Genomic DNA, 19808 nt, shown 5'->3' with positions numbered 1-19808 from the left:
TTTTTTTTTTTTGCGGTACGCGGGCCTCACACTGTTGTGGCCTCTCCCGTTGCGGAGCACAGGCTCCGGACGCGCAGGGTCAGCAGCCATGGCTCAAGGGACCAGCCGCTCCGCGGCATGTGGGATCCTCCTAGACCGGGGCACGAACCCACGTCCCCTGCATCGGCAGGTGGACTCTCAACCACTGCGCCACCAGGGAAGCCCCAACCTCATTGCTTTCTAGCAGCAACAGCATCAGGAAGATGACCTCTGCCTCAAGAATTGTGTGCCAAATATCATGCAGGTGCATCTAACTAGGAACACCCAACTTACATCCAGATCCTCATGGAAAATGACATTTGGGAAATATAAATTTTACATTTTCTGTCTATCCAACCAACAGTATGGACACAAGATTGAAAGATCGAGAGGTTGAGAGATAAATCCTGTGGGGTTTATCCTAGTTGGTGTCTCTCTGGAAAGCTTTTTCTTTTGATTCTACTTAGCAATATATCCAGCCAGGGTCAAATTTCATGTTAATAACTTTCCCGAGGTTTTCCTGTAGCACAGACATTGCTACTGCTAAAGGAAAACCTACCCTGGTGGGCTCGTGGTTATTATTATGTGTTCTCAGAGATTTCCCCAATTCCCCAGAAATAAATCAAAGGTAGTTGCTTTCTTTTCTTCTTTCTTCAGTGGGTATATATTTTTATTTTTTACCTAATTCAAACTTTCATTAAGGGTACAGCCCACAGAAGGTGCAGATTTTTTGCAGTCATCACAGATACAGGCCAATTTTTGGGAGCCCGAGTCTTCATCTCCTTCATGTTCAAGGAAACTACCTTGGTATTGTGTATTAAATGTTTACCTAGGGCTATAATCTCAAGTATAATGTTTGTTATACATATACTTCTCAAAATCTGTCACCACTAAATGATACTACATCAAAAGTGACTGTATATACACTACCAAACGTAAAATAGATAGCTAGTGGGAAGCAGCCACATAGCACAGGGAGATCAGCTCGGTGGTTTGTGACCACCTAGAGGGGTGGGTTGGGGAGGGTGGGAGGGAGGGAGACGCAAGAGAGAAGAGATATGGGAACATATGTATATGTATAACTGATTCACTTTGTTATAAAGCAGAAACTAACACACCATTGTAAAGCAATTATACTCCAATGAAGATGTTAAAAAAAAAGTGACTATAAAACTAATTGAAGAAATGTTTATGTATATTTTTAGTATACAAAAATTCAACCTGATGAAACACGTTTCAAACATTATTTTCTATGTTTCAATACAAATGGAATCTTTACCTCTGCATTTTAATGAGCCTTGCCATAATTACTATAGAGTGGCTTTTCAAAGGTATTTGTTGCACTAAAAACTGTGGTAGTAAACTCAGTGAACATGATGTGTGGAAGAGCATAATTAGCTGATCAATATTTTTGTCCAAAATACATAAAAGAGTAATAAGAACATATCTTTTAAGCATGATAATTACTACAATTTTTTCATCTCTGGAGGGCAGTGCTTATATTGTCATGTGAACATGGATTTTGGTACATGAAGTGGTAGTTTTCTTTTAATGCTTTATGTCAGAAATATAAGAATAATAATGAAAAGATGGAACATAGTTTAATAGAGTGCAGAGAGAACATTTCAGTATATGGAAAACCATGGGTAAAGCAAGCATTGGAGTACCACCTTTAGAAATGAGACAAATATTTCAGCCAAGAATCTGTGCAAAGAATTTTGTAGACCATCTTGTTTTAGTCATTTATTATTGATGTTGTTCAAACAGGTAAAATATATAGGAAAAAAAATAGAATAAACTTGGAAATTTGAGATTTAACAAGAAAAAATCTGAATTATAGAACCAGTCACTAACACTTGCTGATGGATATTGACAAACCATCCCCCTTTTGCTCCTAAATGTATGTACGTGTTTCAGGATTTTTGTTTTTCCAATTAAAAATGGAAACATCAAAAAATTGTTCATATTTCATGTGGGCAATATATTTCAAGCCTCAGAATTACTATTTCAGCACTTTATGGAATGTGCAGTATTCCTTTTGACTCTTGCAACTTGATTTTTCACTTTCCTATTTGTTTTCCTGTTTGTTTCTAGTACCTTTGTCTCCTTCTTTCTTGAAAGCTCAGGTATGCATTTAACTGAAAATATGTTATACTTTTCCAGAATTTCTAGGTGCTCTTGGAGGGAGTGTGTGTATGTATGTGTGTGTTTCTAACAGATTTCTGAAGCTAGTAGCCAAATTACCTATATTGTAATCATTTCACACCATTAAACATTGTCTGATATATTTCTTTTTTCTTATTTATTTATAGACACTTTTTTTTTGTCTAATGAGAAATTGGTAGTTTTCCCCCTAGCTCTCTCCTTTAAAAATTTTTTAAAATTTTATTACTTTTTTTGGATGTCAATCTCTGGGGAAAAAAATCTCTTGATCAGCTTTAGACCATTTTCACATAGATGTGAGCCAAATCAAGGGAAGGCAATGATTAAGCTCTAAAAATCTTACTTGGAACATGAATTCCTTGGAAATGTTCCATTGAGATAATTTCCCATATACCAAAAGATGAAAATAATCACTTCTTTTGATTAAATTAATGTGAATGTTTGTCTTTGATGCTGGTCTTTTTTTCCATGAGTAAAAAGTAAAAGGAAAAATATATGGGACTTGTTTATATGAAATTCATATAATGGTAAGATAGATACTAATTCCAGAGATTATACAAAGGGGTGCATAGTAGGAAGACCAATTCAGTCTGTCATATATATATTAACAATTAAGGTAATACATGTATTAAATATCAATTCAACAGATATTCATTAAATCCATAGTACATATTGCCCTTGGTATGCCATACTGAAATTTTCAGTCTTACAGAAAAAAATCCTTTGGTCACAGTTATAATATCCATATGGGTAAATGTAGAAAGTAACAAAAGGTTCAAATTAAAAATAAAGAAAACTTAGCAAGCATTAAGAATACCATCCGTAAAACAGTAATAAATATTCAAAGGAAACTGCGCAATCATGAATTTAAAAATAATAAATGTAGTTGGCAAGAAAAAAGATTTGTAAATCTCCTTAGGAAGAGGGAAATAATAAATCTGTAAATTACTAAGTGGTGAGCCAATACTTGTGCCTGGGGAATCACTTAAAGTCACAAAAGGCAACAATTTAGAATCACCTAAAATTGGAAAGTAGCTGTGCATAATCCATCTGACTTTGTGAAGGGCTAATTGTGCTGAACTAATTTCCTTTTTTGGTAGAATAAGGGTTTTCATAAGCGTGGAACTACCTGAGAAATGTAGAAATGCAAGTGAAAAAGGTATATTTTAGCTTATAAGACTCACCATTTACAAGGTAACAAATATAACATACATTGTTCAATTTATTTTTAAAATTCATTGGCTCGAGAATCTCAAAATTCTCTAAAAATAGCATATGTATTGCTTTGGCAAAAGTTGCAAACCCTGAAAACATTGCCTGATCTATCCTAACTTATTTCTGTAAAAGAGGAGTACAGCCGGAATATTCAATTTTACATAAGTATAGTTTTTATTTATAACCATTAATTTCCCTATAATTTTTCCAACTGTATATTTTCCCAACAAAAATTAATTCACCAAAGCAAACTATAATACAACAAATATTCATGTTTTACATTTGCTATTGCAGTCGAATCTCATCTAAATACTTCTTAAGCAGAAGCGTATTTTCAAAGTATAGCTGTTTGTTTTGCTGCTTCTTGAGATATTTCTTGATGTAGAAATTTTCTATTTTTGCAAAGATTAAAGGCATAGCATAAATAAATATATCAATTTGCCTTCATATAAACAGTTTTACTGTGACATTTGCAATTTAATCAATCAGATTAATTTACTAAAAGAAACAAAAAAGAAAGAAAAATATTTCTGAAAATGGTCAATGTAAAATAAGTTACTCTTTTTTTAATCAAAAATATATCATTATATTGAGTTTATATCATAAAACACACACAGACACACAGTGGTATAGTGATTAACAGCAATTCATTCATGACAAACATTTGTACATTCTGAATTAGTCAGGCTTCTCCAGAGAAATAGAAGCAATAGGATGTACATATATATTGTTTTGTTTTGTTTTGTTTTTTCTTCATTGTATATGTTTATTGTATTGTTTATAAATTTCTATTTTATATTAGAGTATAGTTGATTAACAATGTTGTGTTAGCTTCAAGTGTACAGCACAGTGATTCAATTATACATATACATGTATCTATTCTTTTTCAAATTCTTTTCACATTTAGGTTATTACAGAGTACTGAGCAGGGTTCCCTGTGCTATACTGTAGGTCCTTTTTGGTTATCCATTTTACATATAGCAGTGTGTACATGTCAATCCCAAATTCCCAATCTATGTACATGTATTTTGAAAGAGATTTCTTACAAGGAATTGATGTACATGCTTATGGGGACAGATAATAACGGAGCTCTGCAGGGTGGGTCAGCAAACAGGAGACTCAGGCGAACTGATGGTGTGGTTCTGGCCTGGAGGTGGGCTAGGAAGAGCCAAAGTTTCAGTTCAAATCCAAAGGCAGGAAAAAACCAATGTCCTAGAAGGGACTCAAGCAGGAGGAATTCTTTCTTCCTTGAAGAGAGTCAACATTTTGTTCTGTTCAGTACCTCAACTGATTGGATGAGGCCCACCTACATTAGAGAGGGCAATCTGCTTTACTGGCTCTACCTATTGAAGTGTTTGTTTTCCCCAAAAAGCATCTTCACAGAAACACCCATAATAATGTTGGACCAAATATCTGGACATGCCTTGGCCCAGTCAAGTTGACACATAAATTTAACCATCCCACATACTAAACTTAAAAATGTCAACTATGTTGTAATTGAATATATCTTATACTTCAACTGTATTACATTACACACAGCAAGTGTTTGCTGTTGTATCAGAATGCAAGTACACTGTTAAAATTGTTTTCACTATATTTATCCTATAACTATTAAACTTGACTCTGTTTTAAGAACTAATTTCATACCTAGAAACAAAATCATGTATTTATTCATTGAATTAGTAGTAAATAGGTGAAAAATTGCTTTTGAATTCATTTGTTAATATAAGAGCTTATCCCTTTTTGATTCCTTACAGATTTCAGAACAAGGTTATCCTCTTTTTAAATTAATTATATATTTTATGTCAATATTTTAAATATACTTTATATTTTGGAAGATTAACAATAATTGGAATTATCTTGGTAAGATTTTATCCTTATTCCCTGTATGTCGGTGGTGGGAAAAAAAGGGTATACTTTAATAAATAAGCACTTACACTTTGACTTTTTAGATGTGAAGTGATATTGTGAGCTCTGATTAGATGTCCTTTATTAACTATGCCTTGTTTAATCTGTTGAACTAATGTCAACTAAACTAACATTATTGAGAAAAATAATTACAAATACAGGCTATTTGACTTAAGACTCCCGCATATTCCCTCCATCTATTAAGATTCTTTGCATCAAAAATTCCTTGATCACTTGTAGATATTGATGTTATACCAACAGCATATATAATATCTAAGTATCCATGCCAATTCATCATAACTGAGGCCAATATTCACCTAATTTTTTGTGGATGATTATACCATCCTATCCTATGGGGAAACAGCTGAACTCTTAAGACAGAAAGAAAATATAGAAAACGTAATGATGGTAAATACTGGGCAAGAGAAAGGGAAGAAAATGTATTTCTTAGTCTATTTTTCATTGAATCTACAGAATGAAAGGTGGCTTTACAAAGTTTATACAAGTTTCTGGGAAGAAGAACACAGGGCAGAAAAAACACTTTAAAGGATAAGCTCAATTTTTAAGAATTCACTTCATAAGTAAGTGAATAAGTAATAGGAATAACTTCCTAGAAAAGTCTCATGAAATGGGAACCTTGGTTAATTCCAGAGAGATGAATTGAAGCACAGTTGTCCAAATTCAAATCTTTCAAAGTAAGGCATTTATCACTTTAGAATAGGACAGAAACTGATTTTTTTTAAAGAGATGACTGTTGGTTTGATCAAACAATAACAAATAAACAAGATTTTAGAAAAAAAAAAAAAAAAGAAATTCAATGACAACTGTCCAGGCCAAATTTAGATAGCTAATTCTCATATATAATGATACATATTGTTTTTCTTCTAGAAATTAGCATCTAAGTTCAGCATTTTTACTGTGCAGTATAAGATTCAGAAGGGTGATTTTACTGTGTTCTTTCATTTCATTACAGAGTTTTAGTTGATACAGCACATTGATCAATACAGGGTATCAGTAAAACTCAGGAAACCATTAAAGCAGGATTTTTGAAATTTAAATGCAATCATTGTTTTGTATGTGGAAAGCAGCAATATGAAAATGCTCTTATATAAAAGAAGTTTATAACAACTGCATTGGAAAGAGGCTATGTTATTTAAAACTAAGTATATTTAAGGATAAATACAGAAAACCAGTACTTCAAAAATCGTTCATAATTTACAGATGAGAAAAAGGAGAATGGAGGTAAAATAATGGAGCAAAATAACAAAAGCAAATAATCATAATAATCACAGAGTAGTTAAAAGAATAATCTCAGAAGAGTTCATGACGCATGGGAAATTAAATAATGTTGAGGTGTAACAGTGCAATTGGAGGACTCAATAGGATCACAAGAGAGGGCATGCCAGGTGTATTTGAATAGAAAAAGGAAAAAACACAGTTTAAAATAGCATATAGTACACATAATAAATAGATATGCAAATTTAAGACAGGATATTATCACTATCATGTATAAAAAACTGGAGAGAGTTCAATAGGGCAATGTTTTGTTTAGGGAGAATTTGGTTTGTGGACCATTTGCAAATTTATAAGAAGAGAATTGTATGACATATTATCAGTGTAGGCAGAAAAGCTCAGATATCCAACTAAGCTGTGTGAGTAAAAAAATATTTTTTAAACATTCTTGAAGTAAATTTTATTGTAACCTACCTTCTAATTGCAAAGGGGAACATGAGGAAGACAATATATTATTTAATATTTAATTATAACAATAATCAATCCCAAATTGATTTCTTACTTAGAAGTTGTATCCATATGAAATGAGGATAGGAAATGTCAAGTGTATGAATGTGTATAAATTGTTCCAAGAAGAATCATAGAAGAGAAAAAAATGTATATGTATTATCTGCACTTTCTCAGGAAGGTAAAGCAGGTGCTGAGAAGAGAAGTTATCAATTTATTTTAGGAAATTGTAATAGGAATTGAACTAAACAAAAAGCAACATAAATATCCTGAATCTGTGAACAAGCAGGAGTGTTAAGAATTCCTCATTTTGTTTGTAAGACTACCTGGCTAGTATATATTCACACTTCAAATTAGACTGCTCAGCTGTTATTTAGAAATCCATGTCAAGGAGAATAGTAAATTCATGATGAGATAAAATTTAGACTATATGCTTGATCTATAATGAAAATATCACAAACTTTGTATTAATGTTGCTAATTAGAAATAGTATGTGCCATATATAAATGAGGAAGACATTTTGACTTCATGCACCTAATTCTAATAGAATTTAGAAAACACTTCTTGATCATTTTAATTAAAAAAATGTAGAAAGTAAACTCTCAAACTAGTAAGCCATTTGTTTGTTTAATACTTCGAAATATATTGCTGAGTCAGATACTCTTAGCATATTCACCATTTTAATTTTTAAAGCAGTTAAAAAGCATAAAATTAAAATTTTAAGATTTCAAATAGCTATCATACTTAGTAAATGGAGGAATTATAGGAAATTGATATACGTTCTTAGCCATAATCCCATTATGTTAATAATACTATCTCGTATCAGTTGCTACCCTGTCTGCCTCTGCATGAATCATATCCAGGTAGGGCAGGTTTTATTGGCATGTGACCTAGGCAATTGAGCGAGACCCCATGCTTAGTAGGGCTGCATGTTTGAGTTTAAACTGTGCTGCCACTATCTTGAAATTCTTCATAATTTTTGAATAAGGGACCTTGTATTTTCATGTTGCACTAAGCCCTGCAAATTCCGTAGCTGATCCTATCTCAGGGCCACAGATATTTCCTTCGTTTATTTCAGGGAGTCCTAGGGGGGCAGAGCCTCTGGTGTGCATTCTCTGCAGCTTTTGCCTTTCCCAGAGCGCACATGTGGCAGGAAAAAGGATGTAATTGAAGCTGCTCCCCACGTCACTGTAGCACTCTGGGTGCCTGAGGATTCTTGCCCATTGACCTGGAAGGGAAAGAATGACTCCTTGCACCGGTCACCTGTGCTCCAAAGCAGAGCCTCAGAAAATCACTCCTCAAAGCGGCGCCTTGGGGTTCATCATTTCTTTTGTTTCTCCCTGGGAGCTGGGCAGCCACGAGGCCTCGGTCACATTTCCTTCATTACCTCAGCCACTACTTTATTCTTTTATTGTCCTCTTCGTGTGTTTCTTTAATTTTTTTCCCTTGTTTTTTGTCCTAGCATTTTTCTTATCTTTTATTATTTTTATACTATTTTTAAAGGTTACTTTCCATTTACAGTGGTTACAAAATATTGGCTATAGTCCCTGTGTTTCATAATACATCCGTGAGCCCATCTTACACCCAATAGTTTGTACCTCCCACTCCCCCACCCCTATGTTGCCCTTCCCCCCAATGGTAACCACTAGCTTGTTCTCAATATCTGTGAGTCTGCTTCTTCTATGTTATATTCATTAGTTTGTTGTATTTTTTACCTTCCACATATAAGCAATATCATACAGTATTTATCATTTTCAGTCTGATTTATTTCACTTAGCATTAGTGTCCTCCGAGTCCATCCATGTTGCTGCAAATGGCAAAATTCCATTCTTTTTAATGACTAATAATCCATTATATATATATATATATATATATATATATATATATATATATATTACATCATCTTTATCCAGTCATTTGTTGATGGAGACTTAGGTTGCTTCCATATCTTGGCTATTGTAAATAGTGCCACTATGAACATTATGGTATATGTATCTTTTCAAATTAGTGTTTTTTGTTTTGTTGTTGGATATATACCCAGGAATGGAATTGCTGGGTCAGCAGAGAAATGCAAATCAAAACCACAGTGAGATATTACCTCACCCCTGTCAGAATGGGCATCATCAAAAAGTCTACAAATAACAAATGTTGGCGAGGGTGTGGAGAAAAGGGAACCCTTGTGCACTGTTAGTGGGAATGTAAATTGGTGCAACCACTGTGGAAAACAGTACGGAGGTTTCTCAAAAAACTATTGATATTAGAACTTGCCTTTTATATTGAACCAGAACCCTTCATTTTACTTCCAGCAAATAAACAAACAAGCAAACAAAATAACAACTTAAACCCACCAAAGCATATAAACTCAGGTGCAGTACATATTCAGAAGTGGAGGAACATTGTGCCAATCTTCAAAAATACTCAAGACCCAGTTCAATCACTGAAAAGTTATTTTGTTACAGAGCCATACATTGAATTTTAAATGTTTCCCTAGATAAATATAAACCAATAGTTAGCTTATGAGTAATTAAAAGGGGAATGTGTCAACTCTCAATAATATTTATGCCAGAAATTGTTAGTTTTTTTTTCTATGACAATATATTAGTACCGCACAATAGATATGACTCGAATAAACACATGCTCCACTTGATAAAAATGACCATATGCTATGTGAGTACACTAGGACCACCATAACAAAATACCACAAACTGGGTGGCTTAGAACAACAGTAATGTATAATCTAGCAGTTCTGCAGGCTAGAGGTCTAAGATCAAGGCGTCTGCAGGATTGGTTTCTTCTGAGAGCCGTGAAGGAAAATCGGTTCCAGGCCTTTCTCCTTTCTCCGGAGGTTTGCTGGCAATCTTTTGCATTCCTTGTAGATGGCATTCTCTCTGTACCTTCATATCATATTTCCTCTGTACATGTCTGTCTGTATCCAAATTTCCCCTTTTTACAAGGACACCAGTCATATTGCATTAGGGCCCATGATGACCCCATTTTAACTTCATTACCTCTGTCAATACTCTATTTCCAATTAAAGGTCACATTCTGAGGTACTGGGGGTTGGGACTTCAACATATATCATTTTGGGGGGGATACACTCCAATCTATTACACATGCCAACATACACAGGAGAGAAAGGAACACAGGAAGAAAAAAGTGGAGAAGACTTTTTATTATGATGTGAACTGGCCCTTATTTTAAAATAGATCACCACTAGAAAAATTCATAGGTTTACAGATATGAAGTGAAATTTTTTTTTTTTTTTGCGGTACGCGGGCCTCTCATTGCTGTGGCCTCTCCCGTTGCGGAGCACAGGCTCGGGACGCGCAGGCTCAGCGGCCGTGGCTCACGGGCCCAGCCGCTCCGCGGCATGTGGGATCTTCCCGGACCGGGACACGAACCCGTGTCTCCTGCATCGGCGGGCGGACTCTCAACCACTGCGCCACCAGGGAAGCCCTGAAGTGAAATATTTTATTCTTTCTAGCATCTGATGCAAAAGTTATTTATTTACTTTTAGTTGATTTACAATGTTGTGTTAGTTTCAGGTATACAGCAAAGTGAATCTGTTATACATATACATATATCTACTCTTTTTTAGATTATTTTAACATATAGGCCATTACAGAGTACTGAGTAGAGAGATTCTGAGAAATTTGTTATGGCTTTCTTGAGGCAAGACTATCTCTTTCAGAAATTTATTACATTTAGGTAATTTTAATTTTATCAATAAAAGCACTTATCTTTCATAATGTTAAAGTGTGGTCAGATATGTTGAAAAATGTTCTTAAATAAATCTTTTCAAAATATGTCAAAGGTTTTAAACAAGATACATGACATATCTCTTGATGAAGCATCTTATAAATGGAGAAAACAGGCAATAATACATTTTAAAAAAGCAAAACTGATAAAAAATCCAATCCCAATCCAGAGGATTTCAACAATGAAATAGGAGGAAGGTCTGTAGACTGTACAAAAACAAAAGTAGCACCCAGAGTTCTCATAGCCTGAGAAGAAAAGCTATAGGGCCAGAAGCTGGTTTAAGAAATAAAATAAGAGCATTAGAGTGTCAGCTGAGAAACTCCAAGATCAGGAAGAAATTCTTTTCAAAAGCGAAATTAGTCAAGATGGGATAGGATAGAATGGAAAACTTGTATAGCATATGGCCACAGGTTTTATTTTTGTTTTTGTTTGGGACATTGAAAATCAGTGGCTTAAAACAATTACTTTATAGCTATTGATTAAAAATGGAGTCATTTCATATCAAGCAGGAAGAAAAATGATAACTAATTATCACATTTTCCAATATTGAAGCTGTAAAAGGAGTATTTCAATCCTGCATATTTTAGAAAAAGTAGCCAGAGGGGCATTTCCATTCCATTGTAGGAATTTTTCGAGTTTAGTGTCTCAATGTGGCCGAATATGGGATCCTAGCCAGTTGGAAACGTGTTTTATGATTGAAGACTCCCTATGACATCTGTAGAATTTCTTTTAGTCATTTTCTGACATAGGAAGTCACAGTGTTAGGTAGCTCTTCTAAGTAGCCCATACTATCCTGTCTTTATGATGGGAGGACAGCTCGGAAGAACAATGCTATTGAAACCTGACATGACATCAGATATAACTCAAATATGAAAAAGACAAATATCACAGTATAAAAACTGAAAGGGGTTATCTAAAAAAATGGGGGTTATCTAAAAAAGGGTTTAATAATGATTTTAGAAGACATGTACATAATAAAGCTAGCTGCTTCTGAAATTATATTAGAAAAATCCAATCACCGTTCTAAAACTCGAAGGAGATACTGAGTCTAGAGGGTCTGCTGCAATATGATGTTTTCAGTTTCAGCCATTGATCCACCGATTCAAGTATCAATCTAGTATGAGACCACTGTTCTAAAATTTTACAACAAAATTTTTCAAATACAATTTTTAAGAAAGTTATGGAATGAAAAATATTTAGGGGCAAGAAACAAATAGTAGAACTGAATATAAGGAATTAATTGAATTCCCCAATAAACACAAGCCAACTGAGTATAACCTTCAATTCTGATGTGTTTTTATTCCACATTTCCAATATCATTTTGAGAGAAATTATAAGAAAAGGCTCCTATGAGGAATTTATTTTAAAGATATTTTAGACAAAACATATTGAATCAATTCACTCCTCTTAAAGTGGAATCCAAAGAAGCCTTCAGTTTAACAAGTTCCCCGGTGATTCTGATGCACACTATAATTTGAGAAATATGAAACTTTTCCAGACCTGTGACCTTTATCCAGAATTTAGACATCTGTGTATATGTTTCTGATCTCTTAACCTTGATCTTCTTTGCAGCCCATCTTTCCCCACAGTCCGCTTAAATTTTGAGCATGATCCTGCCCTGTTTTCCTCATGTTTATAGACATAACCGTTTCTCATTTGTCTGAGTTATAGATTATGCTATTTACAGACTATTATTAGCTTTCCCATTCCACTGTGACTCTTGACTTTTCCTGACCTTCTTGATTGATTGTGCACTGACTTGACAGACTAATATGATATTAATGGTGATCTGAAACAGAATGTGGTTTTCACATTGTGCTGAAAATACTGATGATGTTACATGGACCTAATAATAAATAAACAGTATCTGATATTATGTCTTTTTCCATTATATTCTCAATTTCCAATATGAGGCAAAAATGTAAATTGTCAAATCTAACAGTATCATACTATTGCAACTTAATATTTATTTGACTTTCAAAAAGTTTGCAATTTGAATGCTTTAACCCAACCATAGCACTAATATGTAAGAATGTATGATTTCTACTTTGCATGATGTTCTGTGGCTAATATTTCAGTTCTGAAAAACTCAAAAATTTTGACTATCGATAAGTATGAGATATTAACACATGATTCGTGGGTTTTCTTTCTTTCTTTCTTTCTTTCTTTTAACATCTTTATTGGGGTATAATTGCTTTACAATGGTGTGTTAGTTTCTGCTTTATAACAAAGTGAATCAGTTATACATATACATATGTTCCCATATCTCTTCCCTCTTCGTCTCCCTCCCTCCCACCCTCCCTATCCCACCCCTCCAGGCAGCCACAAAGAACCGAGCCGGTATCCCTGTGCCATGCGGCTGCTTCCCACTGGCTATCTACCTTACGTTTGTTAGTATATATATGTCCATGTCTCTCTCTCGCCCTATCACAGCTCACCCTTCCCCCTCCCCATATCCTCAAGTCTGTTCTCCAGTAGGTCTGTGTCTTTATTCCTGTCTTACCCCTAGGTTCTTCATAACATTTTTTTTTTTCTTAAATTCCATATATATGTGTTAGCAGACGGTATTTGTCCTTCTCTTTCTGACTTACTTCACTCTGTATGACAGACTCTAGGTCTATCCACCTCATTACAAATAGCTCAATTTCGTTTCTTTTTATGGTTTTCTGTTTCGTCTCTCCCTTTTGTTGTATCTCAAGAATTAGCTGCTCAGCACCTGTTGGGGTTTAAATATCAAATAGTTGAAAATTGTCTCAGACTTCTTCTGATACTTTCTCTTAAATTTTGACTATTATTTAAAAGGTATGCATATAGCCCTCCAACTATTTAATAAGTTTAAATGTTACAAGAATTCTACCTTATTTTTAAAAGATTTCCTCAATTATTTTGAAATGTTATTTCTTAAATTTGAAATTGATAGAATCACACCTGTTCAAAGGGCAAAAATTGGTGAACTTGCTTTCCAATACAATTATGACATTGTTTTGGATGTAATGATGAATTGCATCTTTGCAAGCCTGTAGGCTAATTGATTTTTTTTCTCTCTTAATTGAGTGAATAGTGTGAATATACCACATCTTCTTTTGACTTTACTCTTTGACACAAAGCATGTAGTATGTCCTCTTTGTATTAGTTTAGGAATCTAACTCCGTTTAAGATGTATGTCAACATAAAAATTATTCTAATTGAGTAATAGATAAGAAGCTGAAAATCTAAAGTTGATGAATTATTCTCACTTTTGGAAAACTGGCATAAAAATCTGATCTATTTCCCTGTCATTTCATACCCTCTCTTTATTTTAAGGCCAGTGATTTGGATGAACCCTTCATATTTCCAATCCAGCCTTGTCCTTAACTCTTGGAAAAACTGCCTCATCACTGACGTCAAAGAACAAAACATACGGGTTCCTCATCTGTCACCATCCTCATCCTCATATATCTCATTATCTATACTAATCCTCACAATCAGAATATATATACCTTATCTACTTTATAACTATGAATGGACTCAATTAAGAATGCATAAACTGGCTTCCCTGGTGGTGCAGTGGTTGAGAGTCCGCCTGCCGATGCAGGGGACACGGCCCCGGCCCGAGAGGATCCCACATGCCGTGGAACGGCTGGGCCCGTGAGCCATGGCCGCTGAGCCTGTGCGTCCGGAGCCTGTGCTCCGCAACGGGAAAGGCCACAGCAGTGAGAGGCCCGCGTACCGCAAAAAATAGGCTAAATAAATACTAAATTTTCTCATATCACACCATTTCAGAATGTTTGTGGCATACTACCCTGTCATAGCCAATACCCCAGCATTGTATCTTCCAAATATAAAAATGTATTGAATATAAAGTAAAATTAAAACTAACATTTAAAGAGCAATTTGTAGGAATGTTTAATAAATTCATGGGTGCATTTTTATTGTTTCTTTAAGCAAAATGGTCTAAGTAGTTGTAATATATTTAACTTTGCATACTGGTCTATGTTATGCATAAGGCAAAAACACTAAAAACAATAGAATTTTATTAATTCTTAAATCTTAAAATTAGTTTTAATAGTATGAATAATTTCTAAATCATTTCTAGATTTTTTTTTTTGCTTTAATCTCAGCTCAGGGGAGCTTTTTGTTTGTTTGGTTTTGGTTGTTTTTTTTCCCAATAACGTAATGGCAGAGGATATGGAGAGTTTATCAGGATAGTAACCATCAATGAGTAGTGCTCTTGCGGGAAATCCAGATTAAAAAGGAATAAGCAGAGGGAAAGCTTTTACAGTCCTATAGAAAGCTATGATTTAGTGAAATGAGGTTCCTGGAATTTAAAGATTAGATAAAAATAGAAGCTGCTTGTCAGCCCCTTTCAACCATGGTGCTAATCAGGCAGGTGGGCCACACATTCCAGCTGGGTTGTTCCATCCCCTCAGGACCTATTTGCAACCTGCTGTGCACGTCTTTTTATATTAAGCAGTGGTTTAAATCATATGCCTCTTCAGACACACAATGTCAAATGTCTCCATGTATCAACATATTTTTCTGTATGATAATGAAAATAACAGATGTTTTAAGTTGTCTTTTTATTCTAGTTTAGTTTTTTGGAGTTTGGCACTTAGATAAACTATTTTCCCACAATTTATTAGAAAATATTTCTGATAAACAATAACATATAAAATAATTAAATAAACCCCTATGAATCCAACACCAAAGTAAGAAATAAGATATTGAAAATATTCCTTAAGCTTCTCTGTATCTCTTCCCAACCATATTTCTTGCTTGACCACCTCTTTAAAAGGAAGTGTTCTTCTTGAATTTTGTGTTAATCACTCCCATTATATTCTTTGTAAGTTTAATACATATGACTATGATGACAAACAATAAATAGTGATTTACATATTATAAAATGTTATAAATTATATTTTATTTATTCATTATGATTCCAATAGCTTCAATTTATTTATTTCCTCTATAATTAATCCTCACTCATAAATATCCCATACTTGCCATGTGAAGTGTTTCAAATTTTTATTACAAACTGTGCTGCTTGGGAGCATTCTTATACATTTTTCCAAGACCACTAATGCAGAAATTACTCTAGGATACATTATCAAAAGTGGGTTTCCATCTCATAGGATATCTGCATATCAAGTGTAGTTGATATTCACAAATGACTCTAGAAATGTCCTCAAACAATAGTATTTCTGATGGTCCGGTGACAGTCACCTGTGTTGATTCCAGGTTCTTTGGTTGACCTGTTCAGATTTGTCTTCCAGTCCAGCTCTTCAGCTTGGTGCTATTCAACGTGTTAACTAGTTAGGTTATTTTGAACTATCTTAGTTGTGCGTTTAAAAGGGTCTCACAGGGCTTCCCTGGTGGCGCAGTGGTTGAGAGTCCGCCAGTCGATGCAGGAGACACGGGTTCGTGCCCCGGTCCGGGAAGATCCCACATGCCACGGAGCGGCTGGGCCCGGTGAGCCATGGCCGCTGAGCCTGCGCGTCCGGAGCCTGTGCTCCGCAACGGGAGAGGCCACAACAGTGAGAGGCCCGTGTACCACAAAAAAAAAAAAAAAAAAAATGGTCTCACAACTTACTTAGATGTGCCTAATTCTCTGAATCTGTGAACATTCTAATCTCTTCATATTCCACATGCAGTAATCTCGGTGTTTGAAACGTAGGGCAGCATAGCTGGCCCACTGCCGCCTCCCCTGACAATTCGTATGTGCTGTAATTGTCCTTTCGGCTTCTGAGACTGTGTTCTTTTCATTCCTGTCCCTGAGAACCTTGGAAGTCATGAGTCAAGAACACAAGTCTCCAGATATGAAAACCTCTTGGCTGTAAATGACCTTAAAGCACTACCAAAGTACAGACATTTTAAGTTTATTTCTTGACCTTTTATGGTCATATCAGTAGTATAAACCTGCAATCCAAATCCTTATGAGGACATGCCTAATGTTACAGATACGAAGGGAATTATCTTCTACCTAGCTAGAGCTCAGCCTAGAAACGGCACATTCCCTTGTTGCTTCTATTTGACAAAAATGTTATCTTAGAAAATTTATATATATATCTCCTGTTTGATTTCCATACAAGACAGTTAATTAATGCATGTTAAGTACCTGTTATCATCAACTGGTGACATGAATTATCTATTTAATTTTTATCTATGTCTATGTGTGTATATGTGTATGTATCTGTGAGTGTATGTATGTATGTATGTATGTATGTATCTGTCATCTATGCATCTACCAATCATTTATCCACCATTTCATCAATTCTTTTTATCCTCATCCTCTAACTCTTTCCATTATTTCAGCCGTTTTAATTTGTTTGATTGTTCGCAGAGGGACAGTAGTTGTGAGTAAGCCTCTTAACCCCTGTCCAGGGATTGACCCTAGCTACCAGTCCACCAGGGGCCAGGGGCTAGAAGCCAAGTTCCCTGATTCTTATCCTGTTTGAAAGTAAAAATGTTTCAAGGAGGAAAAGCTCCAAAACAGGTACAAAGTTTATTATTAGAGACTCAGCACAACTTATGGGAGAGCACACAGAGAAACAGTTTATTTATTTAAAGCAGAAATACATACCCAGGGAGGAGCGTGGGCGCCTGAATGAGGAGCACTCTGAAGAGGTGATTTAAATCACTTATATAGGACAGTTCTTCCGGGTCTTCGTTCACATTTGGCCAATTATCTTTCTTTTTTCACACCTGACTCATCTTAGGACCCTCCCCAAGATGTGTGTGCAGCAATTTTCTGAGATGGGTCCCACCGCGGAGGGCTGTGTGTGCATGTCCATACGTATTATGTGGTGGCACCCCCTCCCTTTTTGACCCCCAAGGAGCCTTCCTGTGCATGTGCAGTTAGGGACATTTTCCTTGACCTTAGGGTGGGCACCTTATCTCTTTACTTTAGCAGAGCTCAGCTTCTGCCACTGGCTTTGTCCTTGGCATGTCTGCGTGAGAACAAATCTTCAGTGTTACTCCACTTGACAAACACCAGCTGTCCAGCCCAGGGGCCCATCTATCTCCTACCTCATGATGACTAAGTTGTATGTGTATGTATACTTATAAAACTGTATTTTCTTGTGTTTTTGTGGTTTGAATTCACATCAACGGGACTGCTTTTGTTCTCATTCTATTGATTAATTTTTCACTCAGTACTCTGTTTTTAAGATCTTTCCATGCCATTTGATTATTGCTTCTATCTTTTGAATCCCCAGTCTTTACAAATCAGTTCTCCTAGTGATCACCACATCAATTGCCACCAATACCTTGTGCCACAAACAATGCTGTGGTGGTCATCCTCCCACCCTATTCCTTTATGGAACTTATGAAAATTTCTAAGCATTTATAATGTGTGGTTGGCAGGGGATTATTCGTACTTTATTGCTCTGGTCTCACACAAACAGTAGTGTGTCTTTTGTAATTTTATTTTTTCTTGAATTTTTTTTTCTAGTATACAAAACATTTATTCCCTAACTATACAATAGAATTTATCTGCTAAAGTATTTGGGTCTCGGTATTTGGAAAGATAGATTTTTCATGGCAATTTCAGGCATTCTATTGTTTTGTTTTGTTTTTGTGGTGTCTTTTAAGATTTTACTTCCCTATGCATGTTTTCTTTTTTCTTCTTATGCCATTTTGATATTTTGTACCTTTTCAGAAATATATCATTTACATCATTTACATTTACAAGATTATTAGATAAGACTTTTAGAATATAGTGCTTAAATACCCTTTACATTAAATGCCTGTTGTCTGTATGTCCAACTTTTTTCATACCACATCTTCTTTACATTCTATCTGTACTTTTTAAATCAGTCTTGCAAAAGGTTTGTCTTATTAATCTTAACAGAATGAAAGTCCCAGTTTAAACTTTGTTTATATTCTTCATTTCTTTTTGTTCTCTATTTCCTTGATACCTATCCTTTTTGTTTATTTTTATGCTGTTACTATCTTTTAATCTCTTAAGTTGAATGCATAGTTTGAATTTTATAAACTTTCTTGTTCCCTGATAAAGCTATAAATTTCCCATGAAAGGTGTTTTTGTGTAGCTCCATGAATTTTGTCATGCAGTACTTCCCTTTTCTTCAATCTAAATATGTCAGAATTACTTTATGGTTTCCTTTTTAATCAAAGGATTGTTTAGTAATCCATTATTTAGATTCTGGATATAGGGTGCTAATTTCAGTGTCATTTTGTTACTCTTCTAACATTACTGAATATTATCTGATAAAATTATATGTATAATTTTCCCATTGGTTTTTATGAAGTTTCCTTTATGGGCTAATATACATTCAATTATTATAAATGTTATATATGTGCTTTAAAGCAATACATTTTTTTCTTCATTCAGTATAGGATTCTTTACCTAATAGCTTCAGCTGATTCTCTTTAGAATCCATATCTCAGATTGTTCTTTGCTTGAATTTTCAGTTTCTGAGAGGTTGTTAAAAACCACACCACCACTTGTAGGCTTATTTGTAGATGTATCTACTTATATCTCTGTTGAATCATTATTTAATATAATTAATTTATATATTAATTCAGTGTTAAGTCTATTAGATGCATATATGTTGGTGATGGTTATATCTTCTTATTTTATGCTTCTTATTAAGACTATATTTTCTCTCTAATTCCTTCACCATGCTTGCATATTTTTTACGTGCATTTTATCTCAGATTCTAGTATTGCTATGCCAAATATCTTTGTTCGTATTTGGAATAGATAGATTGATTGATATAGATATACATTTCTGTTCTTTTAGGTGCTTCTTGAAGACAACATGTTGCTAGATCTTATTTTTTGACCCATCAGAGTTTTAAATGGTGAATTTAACTGTTTTTAATTACTATTATTACTCTTACATTTGGTTTTGTTTTCAACATCTTCCATTTATATTTCATGTGTTTTACTGTACTTTTATGTTCTATTTTTCTTGTTTCTTCCTTTCATTGTATAGGTATAATTTCCGTTAATTGGTTTAAATGTTATAGTTTGTTTTTCTCATTATCATATAAAATCTCTACTTA

At 34.6% G+C, this 19808-nt stretch overlaps 1 protein-coding gene across 3 annotated transcripts in view; it reads left to right on the top strand.

Annotated features, from left to right (window-relative positions):
- Nucleotides 1-19808, top strand: part of FSTL5 (follistatin like 5) — a 651623-nt gene that overhangs the window by 33801 nt on the left and 598014 nt on the right. The window lies entirely within an intron of this gene.

This window comes from Lipotes vexillifer, unplaced genomic scaffold (assembly GCF_000442215.2).
Source record: "Lipotes vexillifer unplaced genomic scaffold, Lipotes_vexillifer_v1.1 scaffold582, whole genome shotgun sequence".
NCBI classification, from domain to species: Eukaryota; Metazoa; Chordata; class Mammalia; order Artiodactyla; family Lipotidae; genus Lipotes; species Lipotes vexillifer.
The sequence above is the reverse complement of the archived record's forward strand: the minus strand, read 5'-3'. Positions and strand labels throughout refer to the sequence as shown.